Source organism: Peromyscus maniculatus, chromosome 16 (genome assembly GCF_049852395.1).
Source record: "Peromyscus maniculatus bairdii isolate BWxNUB_F1_BW_parent chromosome 16, HU_Pman_BW_mat_3.1, whole genome shotgun sequence".
NCBI lineage: Eukaryota > Metazoa > Chordata > Mammalia > Rodentia > Cricetidae > Peromyscus > Peromyscus maniculatus.
Window position 1 is genome coordinate 61,026,813 of NC_134867.1, and position 23,519 is coordinate 61,050,331.

Below are 23,519 nucleotides of genomic sequence, written 5' to 3' on the forward strand. Positions count from 1 at the left end.
CGGCGCATGCCTTTAATCCCAGCACTCAGGAGGCAGAGGCAGGCAGATCTCTGTGAGTTCGAGGCCAGCCTGGTCTACCAAGTGAGTTCCAGGAAAGGTGCAAAGCTACACAAAGAAACCCTGTCTCAAAAAAAAAAAAAAAAAAAAAAAAAAAAAAAAAAAAAAAAGAAGGGAACCTTGTGGAGATCTGATGCTTCAGTCTCTGAAAAGAACTGACTAGATGCTCTTAGGGTACAATGACTGCTTTTTAAATTTCTAAGTTTCCCTACTTAATTGATAAGTTTTGATCATTATCTCACCATTGCTGGGGGTGGGATACAAAATTGCGGTGATGTAAACATGTGTTTATATTTTTAGTCATTGTGAGGAACATGTAGAAAGAGTAAGTATTTCTTATGATCCTGAATGAATAGTTTTGGTCATTCAAATGCATATGGTTGACTGAAAACAGTACAGAGGTACTAAGAGAAGAGAAGAAGCCCCTGCCATTTGCTTACTAATTCTGTAGCTGACAAAACTTTGTAAAATAGAAGATAAAATAAAGAGCATTCTAATATATTTGCAGTATATTTTATAATGGCTGCTCCACAGCAATGAATACATAGCTGTCAGTATGAAAGGGAAGACAGACTATAAAAACATGTTTGTATTGATGCTAAATATCTCTTTTGACACCTCTCTGCAGGTTTGGTGCCTTTTTGGGCCAGATATCCAAATTATGAATATTGCATTGTTATCAGTAAACATAATTATTACATGAAATATATGTAGATGATAATTAAAATACAGAGTTATGAGTCAATGTTACAGTAATTATAACATAACAAATGACTGACTATCAAAAGATCACAGGAACTATGATAGCTCTAACCTGTGATAACCCTGTGAAGGATTTCAAATTCCCCCACTGTTAAAACTTATCAGCAATGGGAAAAAAATCGAGTCCCACAATTTTCATAACCCTCTGTGAAACTTAAACAAAAAAAATAGAGAATGGGTAAAAGAAAAGGCAAAGTCTGGGCTCTAGTCAGGGCACTGTGAGTAGAGGAGATTTTCAAGTGCTCAGTATTAAAAGGAACTCTGGGGCCTGCAGTCTCCTCTCTTCCCTTATAGCAACAGCAGTGTCTGTGATATTGTTTCAGCTAATGATGCATCAGGGGAAGGCAGGCGCCCTTCCACCTCTGCATGCTTCAACCTTCACCAAGTCCTTGAGAAGCCAGTCACAAAATGCTGCATGCCATGTTGGTGCCCTGGAAGTCCACAGGATGACATGCAATCCATTACACCTTGCTACCCAGAGCCAGCCGATTAATAGCCAGTCTAAGGGAGATCAAGGTCAGGGCAGTCCCGGCTGAAGCACATTTCAAGCTGTTGGCTCCATTCAGCCAAGCTGCTGAGGCTTCAGGTGAATCACGAGAGCCCCCTTCAGAGTGGCTTTTCTGCCTTTTTGGCGGTGTGATACACTTTTCAGTGGGCAGGTTTCTTTGTGTCCTGCTGTGTCCTGGAGTCTACTGGGCGGGAATGAGAGCAGATGCCCCACAACTTTGTGGGCAGTGTTCTCACTGGTTTGACTGCAGAGCCTGCAGCTGAAACTCCCACACAGAGTCATCACTCCAGAGACAACAGCAGGGGGATTCTGTGAAAGTCCTCAAAAGTGCCACCAGGAACTCAGCACCTCTAATCATGAAGTGGCATCTCCCATTTCCACTTCTTTTTGGACTTGAAAGATCTTTTGCTCTCCTAATCCCTATGTCTCCCCTTCATTATCCAATGCAATTGAATTAGCTCATGTTTATAACATGTCCCTCTTCTCATATAATGAGCTTAGACCTACAGAAGCTTTTAAACTGCATATAAATTATATAACTTTACTGTAGTTTACCAATTGTGGTCATTTGGATAGGCACCCTTCATGCAACTGTACTGTAGATAGATATACATTCTTCACATATTTCTGAATATAACTTTCATAACTAAGTTGCATACAGTAAGCATTTCCATCCTTTTAAATCCTCCAGCATTCTGATGGCAAGGGCTTTTAAAACACAAAAACCATAGAAGTTTTAAAATAATTTGTCTATTTTAGTATCTCTAGCCATGGACTGATAAGCTAATGCTTGTTATGATTTACAGAACACTGCAGAACTTTGAAAGCTGTTAAAACAGAATGTTGGGGTGGTGTTGTTATTGTGCACGCCCCTGGGCATGACATCTCAGATTTCTAAGGCTCCATGGTGAGGCCAGATGAAACTCAGCATGTTCTGAACTTAAGCTGACTGTTGATGCCTTCTTTTTAGGATGCATCTCAGAAAGCTCTTTTTCTCAGAAAAGTTTTGGAAAAAGAACTAAGGGTTAACCTACAGTAACCTAAACTGCTTGTGTCTATATCAAGAATTCTAAAATATTCTCAGAATAGATGGTGATGGTTCTGTTCTGGCTTCCTGTTTTGAGAATTCCATTCCCAGAGAGTTGTAAGTAATATCTATCCTCTCCTTATATGGTCTGCCAGACAAACCAAAGTCTAACTCCACCAAGTTCACGCTGGGGAAGCAATGAGCTTCTCAGCTGTCCTAGAGCACAGGTCCCCAAGGCAGCTGAGCTACACAGTCTTCTGCCAGCATAGACAGGGCTTCCCTAGAGCCACATGGATGGAGCCCCTTCCCAATTAACCTCCTCCAGCCTGCAAACGCAGATACCTCTAGATGGATGATGCACAAGGCCAGGTGCAGTTACTGCAGAAGTGCATACAAGTGGCTGGAAGGAGCAGTTCAAAACTCCGCTGAATCCTTCGACTCACGACTTCTCTTTTATAAGGAATGTCAGCAGTAAACGAACGCAGTAATGACAGGTTTCCGTGAGTAGCCACAGCTAAGGTGATGAAAACAGACCGTTTTGACCAGACGATACTCCTCAACACCTTCGTGCCAAGCCACCCACGAGTTGACGCAAGTATTTCATCATATACAGTGGAGGTTAGCCCATTACACAATGGCTTCACGACCATAACACACTGCTTTCATTGAGTTTTTCTTTTCATCACTATAAAAAGCCACAGTGAGCCAAGGGCCCTTTGAAAGGATGAATCCTTTGGCCACTGGCTTCTACCATTCCTTTGTGCTATGATTCTATCATTTTCTTTGTCTACATTTGCCTCAGGAACACAACCATTAACCAAGTTTTCTCATTACATTTATATTTTTTCTTGGTCTGAAAAAAAAATGCTGAAGACCTTAATAATGTTCACAACTTATAAAGCTCATATTTTAAAAATTATGTACTGAATTTGAAAGAGAGCAAGGAAGAATATATGGGAGAGTTTAGAGGGAAGGAAGGGAAGGGAAGGGAGAAGTGATATCATTACAATTTCAAAAGTAGAAAACAAAAGTTTATTATTTGCTTTGGTATTTATAGTCAGCACAATCCTTGCAGTCATTTTTTATGTCATTTTAAATTTAGGGCTAAACCTAAAGAATCGTTTTAATAAAGCAGGCATTTCTCTCACATAAACATATTAAATATTGTATAAAACATTAAATGGAACCTTGCTGTCACAGTGGCCTTCCTACATCTGCCTTGTGTAAATGATACGTGGTGGCCAGGAGCCACACGTGGCTATGGAGAACTGGAAACTTGGCTAGGGACTACTTTTCTTGGTTTTGTTCACTTTAAAAGAAACTTCATTTCCAAAGCCCTATGTGGGTTGCAGGTGGCAACAGAGAAGATAATAAAACACAGGTGTGTCCAGCCTCATCTCACTCCCTCACCAGGGCATAGACAGACAACACCAAGGAAAGAGAGTGCCATCACATCAAGAAGTCCACCCACTCATTTTAACTGTGAATATGAAACACGGTTGGGAAGAGAAAGGAGAGCTTGGAACTGGAGGCACGGGAGGAAAGACAGAGACGGGTAGAGCCTGGCTACTGAGAGCTAGAGGCACAGCAAGGCTGTTCTTCATGTTGTGCTCTGACTTCTGTTTCCCATGAACTCAGTCTTGACATGTGCTTCAACAACAGTCTTGCCTTTTACTGACAGTCTCCACCTTTGCGATCTGACACTCGTCCTCAATATTCAACTAGAATGAAAATTCTTGCGAAAATCCTGTCCTTGGTTTTCCATAAATATATGATGATTGCATAAAATAATACCTAAGGACACAAAAGTATGCAGCTCTGCACTGTCCTCTCCAAACAACTATCTTGTCCCATGCCATAGAGCCAGCCTAGGTGTCCCAGCATGGAGCAGGAGCACCTTTGTTCACAGCCTTTGTCCAGCCTCTTCCACATCACCAGGCCTGGCACTTGGTAGTTCTGACCCCTTCTCTCTTGCCCATTTATGACTGTAGCCTTACGGTTGTTTCTTAAGTATGAAAGATTTCAATATCATATGCACAAATAGCACCATTTATCAGCCATACTCTGCAAGCTTCCTTAGTTTGCCACCTCCTACAATCACATAGGGAGAAGATTAAGTCCTTGACAACTCCTGTACATCTCTTTTGGCATGGACCCATGGATAGACATTCTTAAGTTGTGACAGGGATCTGGGTACAGATAACTGTACAGAGTCAGGGATCTTCTGCCCCACCATCTGTCAGAATTCCTGCTGTTGCAAGTCCTTTAGCAAGGGCTTGACCACAGTTTCTTAGAATTCATCTCATGAGGCAGGCACTAAAACTATGCACCATGATCAAGATCAATACTATCACTGAAGTCTAGCATAAATTTCTTATATAACATGGAGAGAGAATGTATTTCTTACCTATACTGACCTTAAGCTATCTGAGAGTCCAGTCTGAACAATGCTCATAGAATTTGCCTAATATGGTTCCACATTAAATCCATGCTGTAGAGACTTCCTGAATCCCCTCCTCTGCATAGCGCCTTGCCTGGAATCACCAAAGGATGTAGAATCCATCCACTTGTATCACATGTAAATCACAAGTGAAAATTGCTCATCTTGGCAGGTCAAAAGCAGAAGCATCGTCATTTTCCTAGGACCCTCCCTCTAGAGGATCATAGATAACACTCTCTGCAAGGCCATTCGTCAAAAGATAAAGGACGCTATCCTTACAGCCCTCTAACCTCACGGTCCTATGAGATGACTGTCTCTCTGTCATGCCACTGTATCCTTCTTTCTAGTCCTCTAAAGACTCGTGGCACTTTCTGTACATGTCACTGGCCCTAGGTGCACACTCCTTCACAGTTGTCCTACATCTGTGCCATTCTCCTTAGGGACACCCCACATGTACTATTGCATTTTTTATATGGTCCCAAAGCTAAGAGAAGTACCTTGAACTTCGTGAAAAACACATGTCCGTTGGGTCAGTACACTCTCCTGTATCGTCAAGTGCTATGAAAGTTTTAGGTATGGCAGTGTAAAGGCAAGCAGTAACACAAAACATGCTGCTGTGTGAAGCAAATACCTAGTATGTCTCTCTGCCAGACTAACTCCGTAGACTAATTCCACACATCCTTTAAAATATTAAAATGTGACTCTTGAAATCAACACTATTGACACTAATGGCGCCACAGAACTAAGTTGGTTAGAAAAAAGAAAATAATCATCATTAAAATTTTATGAGGATTTAGTATAATGAAATGTTAAAGGTCAAAATCTGAGCCAGGTGTGTGGGTGTATGCTCAAAATCTCAGCTCTGGTTATGTGGAGGCAACAATGATCAGGAATTCAAGACCAGCTTCAACTGTCTCCTCGTGCCCCACCAGAATCAGACTCTGAAGATTCACTGCTAGATGAGATTCTCCTAAGGAGGGCAGTAGGACATCAAGACTGTCCATTCCAATCCATCTCCACTAAGTCATTTAAGCCAACTGAATCTAACCACACCATTCCATGCTTTTCCCAAGCCCTGTTCTTAACTCCTGTGGAGTAACCAAGGTGATGTTGTATTATAAACAACTTCCAATTATATAACCAGCCATCCAATACACATGCTCCTAAAATAGGTTTAGCCATCTCTAAGGAGACTACCCTTAAAAAAGTTATAACTTAATTCTCAAGTTTTTCTGCTTGGGTTTTTAATTAATGTATCTGCACAATAATTTCATCTGGTGAGGCAAAAACTGCTGATTAAATGTAATGTCTTTGCTTGATTTCTTTTTGGTTGTTGTTGCCAATTTATTTTTTCATTATTCATTTTGAAAGTAATAAAGAGATCTCCCATGCCAAGATAAAACTGTAGAGTGAAGCATAATTTGAGGATTATGTTCATGCAAATAATGCACAAAGCCAAGCAGAGAACATTGTAGATGCTGGTTTTTCCTAGAAACAGGCAAGGGGTGAGCGCCAGCAAAGCCATCTAGTACAGAGGTCTGCTGGGACCCATGGTTAGACCAAGTTGTTTATAATTCAGTAAACAGTGTACACAAGACTTAAAGGACATATCTACAGACCCAGATGTGTCCATCTTGACTTACAGAGGTGATAACTGAGTCTGAACAGCTAAGTTAAACCTGAGCCACACTTTGCCACTGTGAGTCAATCTACTGATTTATAGCCATCTTCTTACATCCCAAACTGAGATGCACCAGCCCACAGGCTGTGGTAAGGATCGATAAGAAACACTACAGGTGAAGTGCAGCACTGCATCTGGTGAGCACAAAGGTTCTTGCATGTTGCCTATTCTTATCTACTGCCCTGCACATTAGAACAAGTCAATCCTACACCCAAAGAAGCCCTTCTATCACTTTATAATTCTCACATAATATTTATATTTTGAGTCTACTCTAAGATTTAGAAATTATTCTTCACTAATTAATTTTATAATTGTTTCCCTAACCAAACTCTTTACAGTTTAGTAGTGGTGTGGAACACAATTCATGGTGCGAACCCTTCAATTTACTTACAGCTTACTGGAATCATTTTTCCTTATGATGTGAAGGTTCTGAGTATGTTGTACTTTTAAAAGGGGTAGAAACAGAAAATAATTACACAAGCCAATCCTAGCAGGCAGACACATTGAAAACACTAAGTCCCTACAAAATTATAACTGTCACATTGTAGTATTAAAATGGCACTGAAGAGGACTCAAAGCAGGTTTCAAAATACCATTTTAATAGCCAGCTTGCCAAATTGGTGATTATGCTTTGAAATTGGGTACAATCACCACAGCTCCATCACTGAGCAAGCAAAAGCTCCTGGGGTGGTGATATCTCCGGGGCAGCAGCACAGGTTTGAATGCATTTCCCAGTTACAAAGAGCCCACTTTCTCCTGGACCGGATGATACGAACGTCGACTCAGGAGGCAGTTTTTAGTAACTACTGTGGGGAATGACTCCACAACTGTTAAAAATTGGGCTTTAACACATTAGGGCCAGCAGTCATGAAAAATCATCTCTGCTCCAGCTTACCTGCCACCCCTCCCCCAGTATTTTCCTTCTATTAAAGCTAAACCTTTCATGGACATTTCCATTACCATTTTTGGCACTGCATTCCTCAGTGGTGTTTGGGGCAGAAAATATCAGGGAGGAAAATTAAGCCTTGTTCTTAAGGATCTGAACTGGCTATTGACCCAGCAACGACAATCCAAGGCAGGGAGTCACCGTCACAGACTGTTTGGTTTACTTTCACAAAAGTGATCGTTTTCTTGATACTTAGGATTCATCAAAAATAACTGATTTAAATTTATTGTAAATGTTCTGAGTATTAGAGAAAGAAACCCCTTAAGTAAATGAGCAATCAAAACAGCCTTATGAGAGACTCCAGCAAGCACGGTGTGAGCTTTCACACTCCCACATTCTTCATCTGATTTCATCTTCAGCAGACAAGATACTTAGTTTTGCATCAATATTTTAAATATAATGTAACCTACTTTACTACTAGAGTTAAACAATCTCTTTAGCTTCTGATGCTTTCAGTGTTATGTTTCCTCTGTACCAAATGATAAGACAAGGCATATAATGCTAATAAAGCTTATCTTTTCCAGTATTGATTTCCAAAGTTTTGGTAGGTTGAGATGTTACTACCTGTTAAAACATGAGAATTGCTTTCTTTAGTCACATGGTGATTAATTATATAAGTATGGTGATGCATGGTGATGGGAAAAACAGAAAGTGATCTGTTCTCTCGTCAAGCCAATGATATTGTTAATGATTCATGCTTCTAATAATCAGCAAGGCCGGGCAGTGGTAGTGCACACCTTTAATCCCAGCACTCTGAAGGCAGAGCCAGGTGGATCTCTATGGTCTATAGAGCAAGGTCCAGGACAGGCACCAAAACTACGCAGGAAATAAAACAAACAAACAAACAAACAAAAAAACCCTGTCTTGAAAAAAACAAACAAAAATCAGTGACAGGCTCCTCCTAGACTCCAGGAATGGGGTCCTGACTCCAAGACCTCTTGGGTTCTAGGGTAGATGTGGCTGTACATTCCAGCTGGCTCAGGAGTCCCCACTTTCTTGATCTAAACACTTGTGCCCCTACGGTTCCTCAGGTTGAACGTCTGTAGGACAGGGAAGAACCCCACTTCTGTAGGGGCTTGTGTGCTTCAAACAGCTCTCCCCCAAGGTTTTCAGTGTTTCGTGGGCAGGGTTTATACTACCAGTGTTGTGTTTCTCATCCCTGCTTCCTCCTTCAACTCAGAAGGGTCAGGAGCCAGGTGAATAAATACTGATCTCACTGATGGATCACATCACCGAGAAACGGGGGATATCCAGCCAGCTCACTGGGACTCTGCACCCTGAGAGCTCAGGAAGGCCCTGGCCTAGACTGCTTACAATTCTGCCCTTCCCCCCACTGTTACCTCTTCCTAGAGAAGAAGTGGTGCCTGGCTTTTAGCCCACTGCACCTTAGAGGCCAGTGCATACTTCCCACCATCTTTAGAAAAGAAAACGAAATTTAGGGAAATTAAAACAGAAAAATGAAGATTCAACGCAGACCCTGATTCATGGCAGACAAGCATTCTAACACTAAGCTCCAGCTGCAGGGCCTCAGCATCTAGCTTTCTAAACTGATTTAAAACCCATCTGCCTAAGGCACCTTGTTGCTTTGGGGATGGCAGCCTTGGCACAGAGGCAGGTAATGAAGATTTGTCACCAGGAACATTAACAGTGAGTGTTGACGGGGCTCTCACTGTGCCTGACACTCATTGGGTGACGTATAGAAAGTTCTACAATTTTCAGTTTCAGACTTGATGAAGCTTCCAGTGGCCATGATTCCAAATTCTACCCAGTATTGCTGTGGATATCGCTTTGTATAAATAAAACACTGATTGGCCAGTAGCCAGACAGGAAGTATAGGTGGGACTAGCAGAGAGGAGAGAGGAAAAGGATAGGAATGAGAGGGGAGGAGAAACCAGCTGCCGTTCAAGGAGCATCATGTAGAGGCAACAGGTAAAGCCACGGAACACGTGGCAACATATAGATTAACAGAAATAGGCTTAGTATAAGAGTAAGAGCTAGACAATGGTAGGCCTGAGCTAATGGCCAAGCAGTTTAAATAATGCAAGAGTCTGTGTGTTTATTTTATAAGTGGGCTCTGGGACTGGTGGGGCTTGGCGGGAGCTGGAGAGAAGCTCTCCAGCTACACAGCATCATCTACTCGGAAACACCCAGGACCTTATAGGTGGCCAGAGGTGAGGTCCACAGCCCAGTTGTTAGGCAGTGATCTTCTCTCCTCCGTACATTGCTTCAGGTCTCAGGTATCACAATGTATGTTCATCCAATGGAAATCCCTGTTGGAGGAAGCTTTAGGAAGCCTTCAAAGAGCCATAGATGAAACGAGCAGGCCATGATTCATGGCAGGACAGCTCAAATGTAGGAATAAGCAAAGACAGAGAGTGCTTTGGCTTTCAGGTACCAAGCTCTCTTTCAGCTGCATTGTCTGAATGCATGAGTCTTGGGTATCCTGGGTGCTTTGTCAGCAGCATCCTGACCACCTCAGACAGCCAAGAAGCTACAGGATGAGGCATGCCTCCTCTCCGTGGCAGCCTTTATTGGGCTCTTGTGCCCCTGACTCCCAGGTCCATTCTTCCATCTCCTTCCCAGAAGCCTGGTCCTGGATAGGCTTTTGCAGTAGCTACCAAGGCCTGGGTGAGCTCTTCTCCCTTTATTTACTCTACTCTTCTGCCAAGTAACACAAGACCCACATTGCAAAAAGAATTATCATCTGAAATCTTATTGCATCACCACTCTTTAAAAGTCTTTCATTTCCCTGCAGCCGAGCTTTCCTGCTGAAGGGTGACAACATCCAAGACTCCAGGCCTCTTAGCTTAAAGGAGTGCCTGATAGGGGATGTTATCACTAAGCGCCATCTCTCTCTCTCTCTCTCTCTCTCTCTCTCTCTCTCTCTCTCTCTCTCTCTCTCTCTCTCTCTCTGTGTGTGTGTGTGTGTGTGTGTGTACAATTGTGGGATTTGGTTGTTTTTCTTTGTTTACCATGTTGATGCCAGGGTTTGAACTCATGTGATTAAACTTGGCAACAATCACCTGTCTCTTGTAAAAGACATATTTACATGCTGTATCTTACTGCAAATATATCTCTATTAATTTTAAATTTTGAATTATTTATCATTACTAAAAATAATGGTCCTAGGTAGGTAGATCTCTTTGAGTTTGAGGCCAGCCTGGTCTATAGAATGAGTTCCAGGACAGCCAAGGCTAACCAGAGAAATCCTATCCAAAACAAAACCAAAACAAAAAACAACAACAGCAAAACTAATGTTCCTAGGTTATATACTGTTTATTTGGGTGTTTAAAAAAATCACAGAACTTGCCTTTCATCACTGAAATTTCTTATTGTGGGGATTTGTATCTACTTAGTTTCTGAATGTGATGGCAGCTGGCCACTTTTGTATCATCTCTGAAAGAAAAGCAGAGCACTTCCTGGCTCCACTGCATCCTTGTGTCTCCAGAATTGCCCTCTCTCTGGGAGAAATGTCCCCACACCCTATTAGGAAGCCCTGATTTCACTAAGGTCTGGTGTGGCTTTCTCATTGAGAAGCCTTGTTCTTGATTCCTACCCCACAGAAAGTGGAGCTAGTGAATCCCATGTGGCTCCTTGGCATCTGTGTCACTTGGCTGGTGCCTGTCATTACATTACAGTGCTTACTATACCGTACAGTTGTTTCCTTGTGGAACTGCAATTTCCTAGGAACGTGGAACCTTGCTTCTTCCACCTCTATATCTCAGATCTAGGCAAACAATTACAAAATCAGTGACACCAAGCCTAGTGACTGGTTCTGAAGTGGAATGCAAAAGATACATCATAATTGAACAAAAATGACTTGCTGGGTCTGTACATTCCCACCAAGACCTTCTTAGGGCTGTTATATCCCTGGTGCTTTCACTGAGCTGACCATCCATGTTAGGAAATGTTCCTGCCTTGCTTGCCTAAATATATTTATTTTCATCAGCATTTGCTCCTGTCCAGTAAAATCTCTCAGCATTTCAAACTGTATCTGCACAATGAAAGAAAAAACAACAACAAAAACAAAAACACCACCACCAACAAAAAACAAAAAACAAAAAAAAAAATACATAAATATCTGTTTGCTAAGTTAATCAGATACATCTGAGAAAAGCACATAGGAAGAGTAGACTGGTTTGAGTATTTTTGTCATGCTGTGATAGTTAATATTTAATTTAGAGTCATAAACATTATTTTTAGTTTCTAAATTTTATTTTATGTATATGTGTTTTTGCCTACATGCATGCCTATGTGCCATGTGCAGGCCTGGTACTCATGTAGGTCAGAAGGGAGTGTCAGGTCACCTGGAACTAGAGTTATAGATGGTTGTCAGCCACTATATAGGTAATGGGAACTGAACCCCCATCTCTTAAAGAGTAACAAGCGCCTTTAACTGCTGAGTCATTTCTCCAGCCCCATAAAACTATTTTTAAAGCAACATCAGACCCACTTGTTACTGTTGAAATGAAATTTGAGACTCATTTCCTAAAACAGATGCTGACATCAGGAAACAGTCTACTTTCTCTGCTCTTTGAAAAGTAAGCAAATAGACATTTCACCTGTTGCTTGATGCACAGAATTATCTCAACAGCTGTGAGCTGGGGCAAACACTATACCACTCCTACCCCTGTGAACATTTCTTCTTCTCCAGAGGGGTGATAATGTTCACTAGCCTCAGACTGTCTAGAACCTACGGTTCACTGACCTCAGACTATCTAGAACCTATGGTTCACTGGCCTCAGACTATCTAGAACCTATGGTTCACTGGCCTCAGACTGTTTAGAACCTACGGTTCACTGACCTCAGACTGTCTAGAACCTATGGTTCACTGGCCTCAGACTATCTAGAACCTATGGTTCACTGGCCTCAGACTGTTTAGAACCTACGGTTCACTGACCTCAGACTGTCTAGAACCTATGGTTCACTAGCCTCAGACTATCTAGAACCTATGGTTCACTGGCCCCAGACTATCTAGAACCTATGGTTCACTGACCTCAGACCATCTAGAACCTATGGTTCACTGACCTCAGACTGTCTAGAACCTATCAGTCCTCCAAACTGCTTTCAGATTCACTTCCTAGAGTGAATCAATGATTGCATCGTGTTCCCTAAATGTCCCCTCATGGCCTTTCCAGGGAGAGGAACTCACTTGCTTAGTAAATTCAGCTCCGGTGTTACATGAACCTTTTTCTCTGTGTCTGCTTTCCATTCTTCCTCTCTCGCTCAAACTAGACTGTAACTTCATATGTCATACTTCTCCACTCTATCAGAGTATTTACATAAAATTTGGAAAGAGGTTTCTTAAACATAGGCATCTAGCCCACACTTTTATGGAAAACTGACCTGCATGGGCTGGAGTCTGGCCAGGACAGGCATTTAGGCCCTCACTGAGCAGAGCTCCCGAGTCTGGGGATGGTCCTGTGCTATCTGACATAGTAGCTGCTGGCGCTTGAGTACCTAAAGCATCCTTTTATAAACAAGGAATAGATGGTAATGCATTAAATTAATTGAAATATAAATTGTTAGCTGGCCAGTGTCTATCTGAGTTTGAGCAACACAAGTATAAGGCAATATATTAATCAATATTGACTATAAGTCCAGACTTGGTAGAGTTATGTAGATTTTTGTTAAATATATATATATATTTGTGTCCAGTAAAGCAGATAGTAATAAAAATGTATGTTCTGATGGGCATTTCTGTATGTTGAGAGATAGCTAATTTCTCATAGTATTTTACATGCATTTACTTTATATTTTGCTCTGAGAGTCATTTTACATTTTGTGACTTGTTCTGTTAATACATTCTTTTTTTTTTTGGTTTTTCGAGACAGGGTTTCTCTGTGTATTCTCTGTGTAGCTTTGCGCCTTTCCTGGAGCTCACTTGGTAACCCAGGCTGGCCTCGAACTCACAGAGATCCGCCTGGCTCTGCCTCCCGAGTGCTGGGATTAAAGGCGTGCGCCACCAACGCCCGGCTCTGTTAATACATTCTTGTTTTGAAAGAGAGAGAAGACCAGTAAAGGTCTAGCTTTGTAGCTCTTTTAGTAAGTGTACAATGAGTTCTCCCTTTCTCCATATCTATCCTGCTTGCTGATGGTATCTAAGTACTGCAGAGACCCCTTTCTCCATGGCCCAATCTGACCACACTCCCATCTTTAGACAACCTTTGGAGAAATCTCAACTGATTCTTCTATCAAATGTAAACAGGTTAGGCTTTAGTTACCTTCTTCTCATAAATTATATCATAAATACACATAATATATACATACACATACATATCCATATACATACATATCCATATATATATATATATATATATATATATATATATATATATATGTCATATGTATGCCAATTAATAACAATGGTCAATATTATGGGAAGGAACCATCAACCAACCAGTTTTGAAACTATCACTGCAGCATGAAAGATCTTTTTGCTTGCAAATGATGAAATCACAACAAACTGACCTTAAAATAACTTAATCTGTGTGACAATATAATGAGGAATGTTCTGCTAGGCCCATTAAAATGACATGCAGTTGGATAATTATTTTTTACAGTGTCAGGATTCTAAAGCTAAAAGTTTCTCAGCTTCTGTTATTTGGCAATGCTAAATGAATGTTGTCAAAAGATTAAGTATAAATTGGTTATAAATCTTCATTTAACTACATCATGCAGGGAAGGTTATATCACAGCAGCCATACTTCTGTCATCATTAAGAAAATGGAGAGTCTTATTTTAATAGTATTAAAACTATTGAAATTATTGTTTGTTTTACATAATTGCCTTTGGAACTGAGCCTTTGATGGTCAACCCTGAGTACATAGGCAAGACAGACAATAATGAATGGAAGGCAGGGAAAAGCAGTGTTTTGTCTGCCAGCAATACTGGACCGCCCTGGCCTACTGTGGCCACCTTGCAGTAACACATCATGCTTGAAGGCTACTTTTCTATTCCAACTACATTTTCCTAACTGATTAAAGGCTCTGATTTCAGAAAATAGCCCATTTTCAACCCAGTTTGCCTGACTTTTTCAGGCAATGACCTGTGGTTTGATCACCTGTCTAAACCATCTGGTGGCTCATTATAATCCTCCAAATGGTTCCTCCAAAGCTCCATCATGCTTTTAACAGCAGCTCTAACAACCGTGCAGCCAGGGAGGCCTAGGAGTGGCCACTCCCCGACACAGCTAGCTTCTGCTAAACCAAAGACCAAAGTTGGACCACAGTAATTTTTAATGTTAGTAAAAACTTACACTGAGATAAAACTCTTCTTTTGGTTTGCATATAAATATTGGGAAGATAAGCTTTGGGAGACTAGACCAGAGCTTCAGAAGAAAACCTCAATAATTTTTAAAACCAGGTTAAAAGTGGCTTGCAATAGCAATTGTGACATGGACTTATGCCTTAGGAAACCTGCAAGAAACTCAGTTCTATGGTAAGGCCTAATAACTATAAACACTGAAATGTTAAGCATGTATGCATATACATAGAGTAAAAGTCGGTAAATATACCTCCACAATTAATGAGCACATACTAAGTTTATTTAATTAAGAATCATGGTTTATATCATAACAACACAGAGCAAATATAAAGCATGAAAATTAAATGTGATTATTTTTCTAGAAATAAATTCATTAATTCTTTTGTAAAATCTGTATATGTTAATCAACAGTCTCAGATAATGATCGATTCAGATATTTTTTCTCTCATTTATTTTTTACATAGTATAGAAAAGATTTAATTTAGCTTATTTTTTTGTTGTTTTTCCTGAGTCCTTTGAATTTGTTTCATTTAAAAATTTACAAAGTATTACATTTATAATAGCAAATGATAATTTTTCAAAGCAATGTCAGTTTTCAAAGATACTCAGAAACAAATAAATTTCTGTCATCTACCATCTACCTATCTATAAATCACCTATTTTGGGGGGTGAAAGGTACATACATGTAGCCAAGAAAGAAGGGTTTTTAAATGAAAGACTAGCAATATCTGCAGAAGCAAACACTGGCTAGAGGAAGCCATGGTGAGCAAGCCAATGAAGAAAACTGTTTGGGAGAGAAAAACAGCAGCACAAATTGCCAGTGAACCAGGGATAAAGACCATGGAGAAGTAATACATGCTTTTTTAAAATAGCATCTTCCAGGTTTTGACTCTCGGAACACACATGTTCTGTTTCCATTGCTGTCGTACAAACAGAGCAAACCACTATGGGGTCATGAGCCACAGGCTCACCATGGGGTCAATGATTTTGGGTGACACTTTCTGCTGCTGTCAAGTACCATTTACTGATCACCTAATTTCATGCTCATATGACACTGTGTTCTACTGAAGAACACTGAAAAGCCAATGTTGATTTTGTGAGTTTACTGATCAAAAATGACTTTTGGCAATGAAATTTACCCAGAGTTGCTGGGCTTCCTAAGTGTTATTCAAGTGATTTTAAACTGGCTCTGTATGATTCCAAGGCCCCCATAGTCTCTGCCATGATCCACCCCAGCCTTTAGAGATTAGCTGTAATGCTTGTTGGGCAGCACAGTCTCTCTAGAAAAGCAACATTACAGTTATACAGAATAACGGAGATATTCGAGGAGAGGAAGGAGGGGAAATGCAGCCAGTGCAATGCTAGACTCAGGAGTAACCTGAGTCCAACGACTAACTTAGTAGCCTCTTGGATCTGGGGACAGGTCTTTAAGGGAGTCTGAACCTCAGTTTCTTCATCTAAAATAGAAATAAAAATATATGCATCTGAGAATGTCTGAGAACAATAGACACAATCAAATGCCCTTGCCTGGCATGCATCTGCAAATTTGATGCGTGAAAATGATCAAGGACACACCCTGCTAGACCAGAGTACATAGGGGGAAACCCTCAGCAGAAAGGTAAATAATTAACTGAATGACCAATCAACCAAGAGCACATGATTTAGCTCCAAATACAAGGCCTTGTATAGAGATTTGTACCTGTCATCCCAAAAGCACCCTCAGGAGGCCAAGGCAGGGAGATTATGAGTTCCAGGATGGCCTGGGATACATAATGAGATTATGTATTAAAACAAAGAATCAACAAAATATCGAACATTCAAGCACAAAGCAAGCAGAGGTGGGCAAACCTGAGATCAGTATTCAAAGAAGCCCAAAAGGGCTACTAGTCATGAAGATGAGGAAGGAAGAATCTATGGGGGAAATCAGAGGCCACACTCATCAAGTGCTCCAAGGGTCCATCAGGGACCTCCATGGGGACGGGACAGGGTGATAGACACACACTAGATCCTCCTCTGATTCTTTCCTTTCGCTCTTTTTTTTAAAAAATGAGATGTGGAATGAGTATACGTCTAGATAGCACCTACCATTCTGTATCATTGGCCAGCGACCCATTCTCTCCTTAGTGCTCACTTTCAAAGAGTCAGGTGAGCAAAGAGGAGAATGGTACCCTGACTCACCCACTGCCTCATTCAGGGACGCTTCCCTCATTACGCCAGAGGCACTGACAGCAGACTGTTCCTGCTGGCCCTGCTTCTTTTCAAAGGCTTTAATGCACAGATAATACACAGTCTGCCTGGGTTTCCCCAGAACCTTTATTCATGAAGTGAATGAGTGTGGAACTGTTCCTTCTCTTTGTTCTGCCGAGCTTGGTATCTAGCATTTGCTGCTTATGGAAGGGATGGGATTGACAGCAAAATGAAATAGACTTCATCATCGGAGTGTCTATCACTGCATCTGTGTCATTTCTTTGACAGTAACGTGGTTGATGAATGGAATTTGTTGAACTACAGAGAACAATAAGATATCATTTCTGAAGTCCTGGTCTTGACTGCTATCTGAATACAAAGCCACCAAAGTTAAGTGAAAATGCCTTATATAGTATCAAAAAGAATTCAATCAAAGTTGGAGTGTCCACAGCGAGTGCTTCAAATAACTGTTCTCAAATTGTCAGTCAAATATCTAGTCTCACACACAAAAGTTTTACACACGCTGTTATTGATTGCCTAGCATTACTTTATTACAAATATAACTGTAATATATGAAGTCCAAATACCAATAGCAGTGAAGAGGCCACTCCTTTGCTGAGGTTCCCTGGTACGGCAAAGAAGAAGGTGCTTATATATGCACAGCCCATCTCAAATCGGTACAAAGGATGATGCCAGAGGTGGGCCTGCTGTGATCACATGAACTGCCTTATCAAACACCCCCAGGCCTTCCAGGAGTGAAGCAGGGAGGGAAACAGAGCATCCCAGGGCTTTGAAGTCATGGCTTGCCATGTTGTGAGAGTCCATAAAAGGGCCATAAGTCACGACACCACAGGGACCTCTGGATCTCAGAGAAGCTAGCTCTCTCTCTAGCCCACAACCACCAAAATGTGAGACCTTCAGACTCACAACAGCAGAAGTGAGTTCTGCCAACAGTCTGGTGGACTTGGAAAGGAACCTCAAACTTCAGAAGGAAGCCTAGCCTAGCTACTAATTACTGCAGCCCCGTGAGCCCTGAGCATAGAACCCAGGTAATCCATGCCCAGACTCATCACCTATAGATACCAAGATCACAAATGTGTGTTGTTGGAAGCCATCAAATTTGTGGTAATTCATTGTATAGCAAATAAAATTATTATGGGTGAGTTGTTTTCTTAATCTCAATAATCTTTAGTTTTGATAGATGTGAATTATTCAGGGATTCCAGAGGAAGTCAGTACAAGAATGCAGTGTGGCTATTTCTCTCCATACAAGCTGAGACGGAGATAAGGACCCTGCCAGCTAATGGTGACAACAGGAACGCACATTATAAACCCATCACCTAGACACTGCTACCTAGAGGCTGCTGGTAGACTCTCGGACTTCCTTCCCTGGTTCTCTGCCTGGCTTAGTTCTGGTGACCATGTACACTCCATGAGCACTCCCATGCCCCTCTTGCTTTGACAGGATGGCTAATCTCATGCACGTCAGATGCTATTTAATGTGCAGCATGATGACAGAAACAGCCACTCCCTACCCCCATCCCCACCCCAACTTAATTTCTGTCCATGTGGTACATCAGTGGAAAGACCCTGGCTTTGCCTAGGACAGCCATGTTCCAATGCTGACTCTCTCACCACAATTTGTGGCAAGCCAACTCAGCTCTGCTGAGCATCAGCCTCCTCATTTCACAGGACATCTCACCGACTTGAGGCAACTAAACAAGGATCTGTACAAATGGATCTATCTAGATTTAGATTAGCATGCATAAATTAAGATTAAATACAGAGAGGCACATACAATTCATAATGATGCTTAAGAGATATATGTTTAGGAAAAGTAAACACCTGCACACCCATACATACAACCCCCAACACACGCATATGCACAAATACATACACATAGGTACACATAGGTAAACACACATACACACATATACACACACAGAGTACACACATACACAGGTGCACACACATACATACAGGGGCGCACATATACACATGCATGCACAGATACACACACAAATACATATATACACTGGTACACACACACATACACACACACACACACACACACACACACACACACACACAGTGGGAAGCACTGATTCCTAGGGGATTCTGATACATGCAAGTGGTGGACCTAGAGGAAATAGAATAAAGTCAGGAAAAACTGGGCCAATTTGAAAGAACTTGGTGAGAAAGAACCAAGGTTTATCTATCATGAGAAATTTGGGGGTTATGGTCAAATGCTCAGAGACGGATACCCCTGGGTATTGAAACCTGAGAGGTTCACCAAGGTGAGGGCTCCACTGTTCACACCTTATGAGTAACAGGCTGCTCCTTCCGTCATGGGTACCTGTGTTAAAAGTGAAAACGGTCCCTAGGAATTTAGCAAGTGGATCAAGCTAATGCTTGGAAGAAATTATGGGGTAAAGTTAGAAAAGATTATGTGGAGAGAGAAAGCAAAGAACTGTCTTGAGATGGAGACACTGAGATGATCAGACCAAGGAGAGTCCTATCATCCTGGCCTGTCCCCTCCTGTGAGAAAGAGAGCTCCTTACCAGGAAGGCCAACCTGAACCAAGAATAATTTCCAAGCCCTTGCCTTGTCCAAGCAAGCATCTCTGCATGATGGCTCTTCCTCTTGTGCCACAAGTCTCCTATCCAGGCAAGAGAGGGACAGCCACAACATTCAGTGTTGCCCTTTGCTCTACATTACTTGGACACCACAGTATTTCTGCACACACATCTTGTTTTCATGCAGATCATTAGTCACATAGCTGGTACAAGTTCTCTAATAAAATTCAGCTTCCAGTGGTTTATCTTTACAGGCATGCTCTTTAGCCATTGACTGTTCTGCTCATTTTTAACTAAGAAATATTTTGAAAATATGAGGTTTCATCTACTTAATGTAGTAAACCAAACCATTGTATTTTTTCTAGTTATATTATCTGGTATAAGACTCCTCACACTTAGTTCTCTGACTCTCCCTACATCTATAAGAATCCAATTCCTGAAAACTATGGTTTTTTAAAACCCAAAACATACCCAATTATAGTTTTAATGTAACCGACTCTGTAAATGATCAATAAATCTAAAACCCACAAACATTTCAGTTTTGGTTTAGAAATGGTTCAAATATGTGAGCCCTGTGTTATGAAACTGTAGCATTGATTTTTCACTTTGTACTTGACCTCTACATGAAAGCACAAAGGACTAATGTCTGCTTTTACATCAATTCATCTTATTCCCTTCACCTTGGAAAGCATGGTAGGAAAAATATTGGACTTTGATCTAGTTTGCTTTAACTGTCAACTTGACACAGCCTAGAGTAACCTGAGAAGGGCGGATCAACCAACAGATTGTGGAGACCAGACTGGCCCATCTTGTTTTCACTGATACAGGAGGGTCCAGTCCACTGTGGGTGACTTCATTCCCTTGGCATGTAGTCCTAGACAATATAACAAGGCTAGTCAAGCATGGAGGAGGAATTAAGACAGCAAGTTGCATTCCCACACCACTGCTGTCTTCAGGTCCCTGCCCTGACTTGCTGCCGTGTTGGGCTGTAACCTGAAAGTAGAAGATGAAATAAGCCCTTTCCTCCCCAGTCGGCTTCTTGTCAGAATGTGTCATCACAGCAACAGAATGAAATCGCCACTTCTACCTATCCTATCCCCTGAATTACATACAGAGTCAAAATTATGTGAGTTCCATATTCACTGGTGATGAAATTTCCCTTACCATGCTAGTGTTCACACAGAGGAGACCAAGAGCACATTCTAAACAGAAAGGACTAAGATTGTGCTTCTCTATAGAAATCTGAAGCATGGATCCAAACAGTCCTGGAGTCTAGAAAGGATGAGAGAGTTGTACTTGAAAAGTAGGAAGAGGCCAGAGAGATGGCTCAGTGGTTAAGAGCATGGCTATTCTACTTAGAGGTTCTGAGTTCAATTCCCCAGCAACCACATGGTGGCTCACAATCATCTATAATAGGATCTGATGCCCTCTTCTGGTGTGTGGGTATACATGCAAACAAAGGACTTATCTACATAAACAAACTTTTGCAGGGCTTGGTGGTGCTGGCCTTTAATCCCAGCACTTAGGAGGCAGAGTCAGTCAGATCTCAGTGAGTCATAGGCCAGAATGGTGCATTTCAGGACAGAAACTCTGTTTCAAATGTAGAGAGACTCTGTTTTGAAAAACAACAAAACAAAACAAAAACAAAAAGTAGGCAGCTCCTTGGGTATGGTGGCACACACCTGCATGCCAGCAATTCAGAATTTTGAGATAATAGGATCTTGAAGCCAGGAATACAAGGCCAACCTTGTCAACATACAAAGACACTGAGACAAAGCAAAAGTAATGATGACAACAACAAATAGTTTGTATTTTTAAAAAATGAGTTATACAGTAAGGTGAGTTCCATGTCCTGTTGTGAAAGTTACTCTACAGTGTGGCTGGATGTGCACGGTCCCACATATTGGTGTGAACAGAACTCTACGCTCAAGCCACAAGAACTTCAGCACTGGGACCACTGAGAACTGAGCATGAAATGATTGCAGAATAAGAGGGATTGAAACATATGATGGAACAGACGTCTCTCATCTTTATTTTTATTTAAGGCGCTATGTTTTAGGTGGGCATGCTTCAACTGAAATATGAAATTTTCAAAAATCACCACATTCAGATAAACTTGTCCGTTAAAAAAAACCATCATAAGAACTGTAGAATTAATGCATAAAACATATTTCCTTGGAAGGAGAAGTGGGAAGCTTTACGATTGAAATCCAAAGCAAGCATGGGTCCCGTTTCTTATAGCTGACCATGTATGAAGGTAAATAGAGACTGGAGACAGACACAGGGCACTTCACAGATGGCAAGCATTGGGCCGCATCACCACAGAACTTACTATGTTCTGGAAGGGTGTGGATTCTTATTTGAGGATTTTGCATAGAGAATCATTAAAATGGAAAAACCAGACATTCGTGGGAAAAGTATTTAATCCATTGACTACCCCTCCCACTTTGATGAAGAATAGCTAACTGGTCTGAAATTTATGTCTGATAAATATATGAACTGACTGAAGTTATAAATATCTTCAAAGAACCATCAAGATCTCATTAGAACATTTTCTTTTAATGAGAAAAAAAACAGGAAAATTATCTCATGTTTAAAAACACCCAACATTGCACTTCACATCCTAACTTACAGTTATCCTTTGAAGTAGAACTCTAGCTTCTTTTACTGGACATTGAGCCCAGGTGCCACATGCATTCTAAGCAGGTGTTCTACCACAGAGCTCAACCCCAGCCTTTCTTTCCACTTTTTATACAGAGTCTTGTTAAGTTGCCTAGGTTGTGTAGCCCAGTCAGGCTTCCAACTAGAATTATCTTGTTTCAACCTCCTGAATAGTTGAGATTATATGCCAGCACCATCAGGCTGGGCTTAGGATGTCAGTATCATAGAGTTATTCTTTCTTTTATTTCATGAGGTTTTTTTTTTTTTTTTTGCATGTCTGTGTACCATGTGTGTGCAGTACCCATGGAGGTCAGAACCTGAAACTGGAGTTATGAATCATTGTAAGCTACTATATGGGTGCTAGGAACCAAATCTGGGTCCTCTGCAAGAACAGCAAGTGCTCTTAACCACTGAACCATTTCTCCAACCTTGTTTAGGCTCATTAAAATCCACTTAGGTGTTATACATGAGTGTGGTCACTGAGCTGAGCACCCCCAGCAGCACAGGTCTGACAGTGGGTTTCTACTGCGCCCTGGCTGGTCCTCTGTGGTGCTGCAGCCAGGATCTTCGGCTGGCCTCTGTGTTCTGGGAGGTCCAGTCTACATGCCTTTCCTCTTTCTGTCTCTCCTCACTGCTTAGATGGTTTTGTACAATGCCCAGGTACATTATTTATTTTTCTCATTGTCATTACAAAGTACTTAACAAAAGCAACATTAGGAAAAGTTTACTTTGGCTCACACTTTGAAAGTCCAGTACAGACCATCATGGCTCGGAAGTCACGGTGAAGAGCATGAGGCAGCTGGTCAGCCCTCATCCAGTCAAAAAGCAAAGTGTGATGAGCACTGGGTTCAGCTCACTTTCTCCTTTTTAAACCTAGGACACCAACCTATGGCATAGCACCGTTCCCTTTTAAGGTAGGCCTTCCCATCATCATTACCCCTATCTAGAAACCCCCTCCGACAGGCCCAGACCCTGGTCTCCTAGGTGATTCTACCTTCTCATTAATGGTCAGCATCAACTAGTCTGTGAAGACTTAAGTATCTAAACTCATTTATACTAGTCTATATTTCCAGTATTAGGTAACTAGGGGTCCTATCACCAGGGTATGCAAAAAAAAATCCATGAATACAACAAGGGCTTAGGATAATTCTTATCTATCTGAGAGCTAGGCCTTTTCTACCTGAGGGTAAAAAATAAGGAAACACACATGATTTTTGATGGTAACTTGCTCTTTTACATCATCTTGAAAAATCTTACTCTGAAAATCTGTTTCCACACAGCTACATCTCTTTACATACAACTATATATCTTTACATACATATATCTCAGAATCTCTTTCTGAAAATCTCTCTTGTTCTCTATCCTGCCTAGTTACTCATTCTTTTTCCTCAACTCTCTCTGTATACCCA

At 41.2% G+C, this 23,519-nt stretch overlaps 1 protein-coding gene across 5 annotated transcripts in view; it reads right to left on the reverse strand.

Moving 5' to 3' along the window:
• Nucleotides 1-23,519, reverse strand: part of Prkn (parkin RBR E3 ubiquitin protein ligase) — a 1,203,648-nt gene that overhangs the window by 743,487 nt on the left and 436,642 nt on the right. The gene's annotated exons all lie outside the window — the stretch shown is intronic.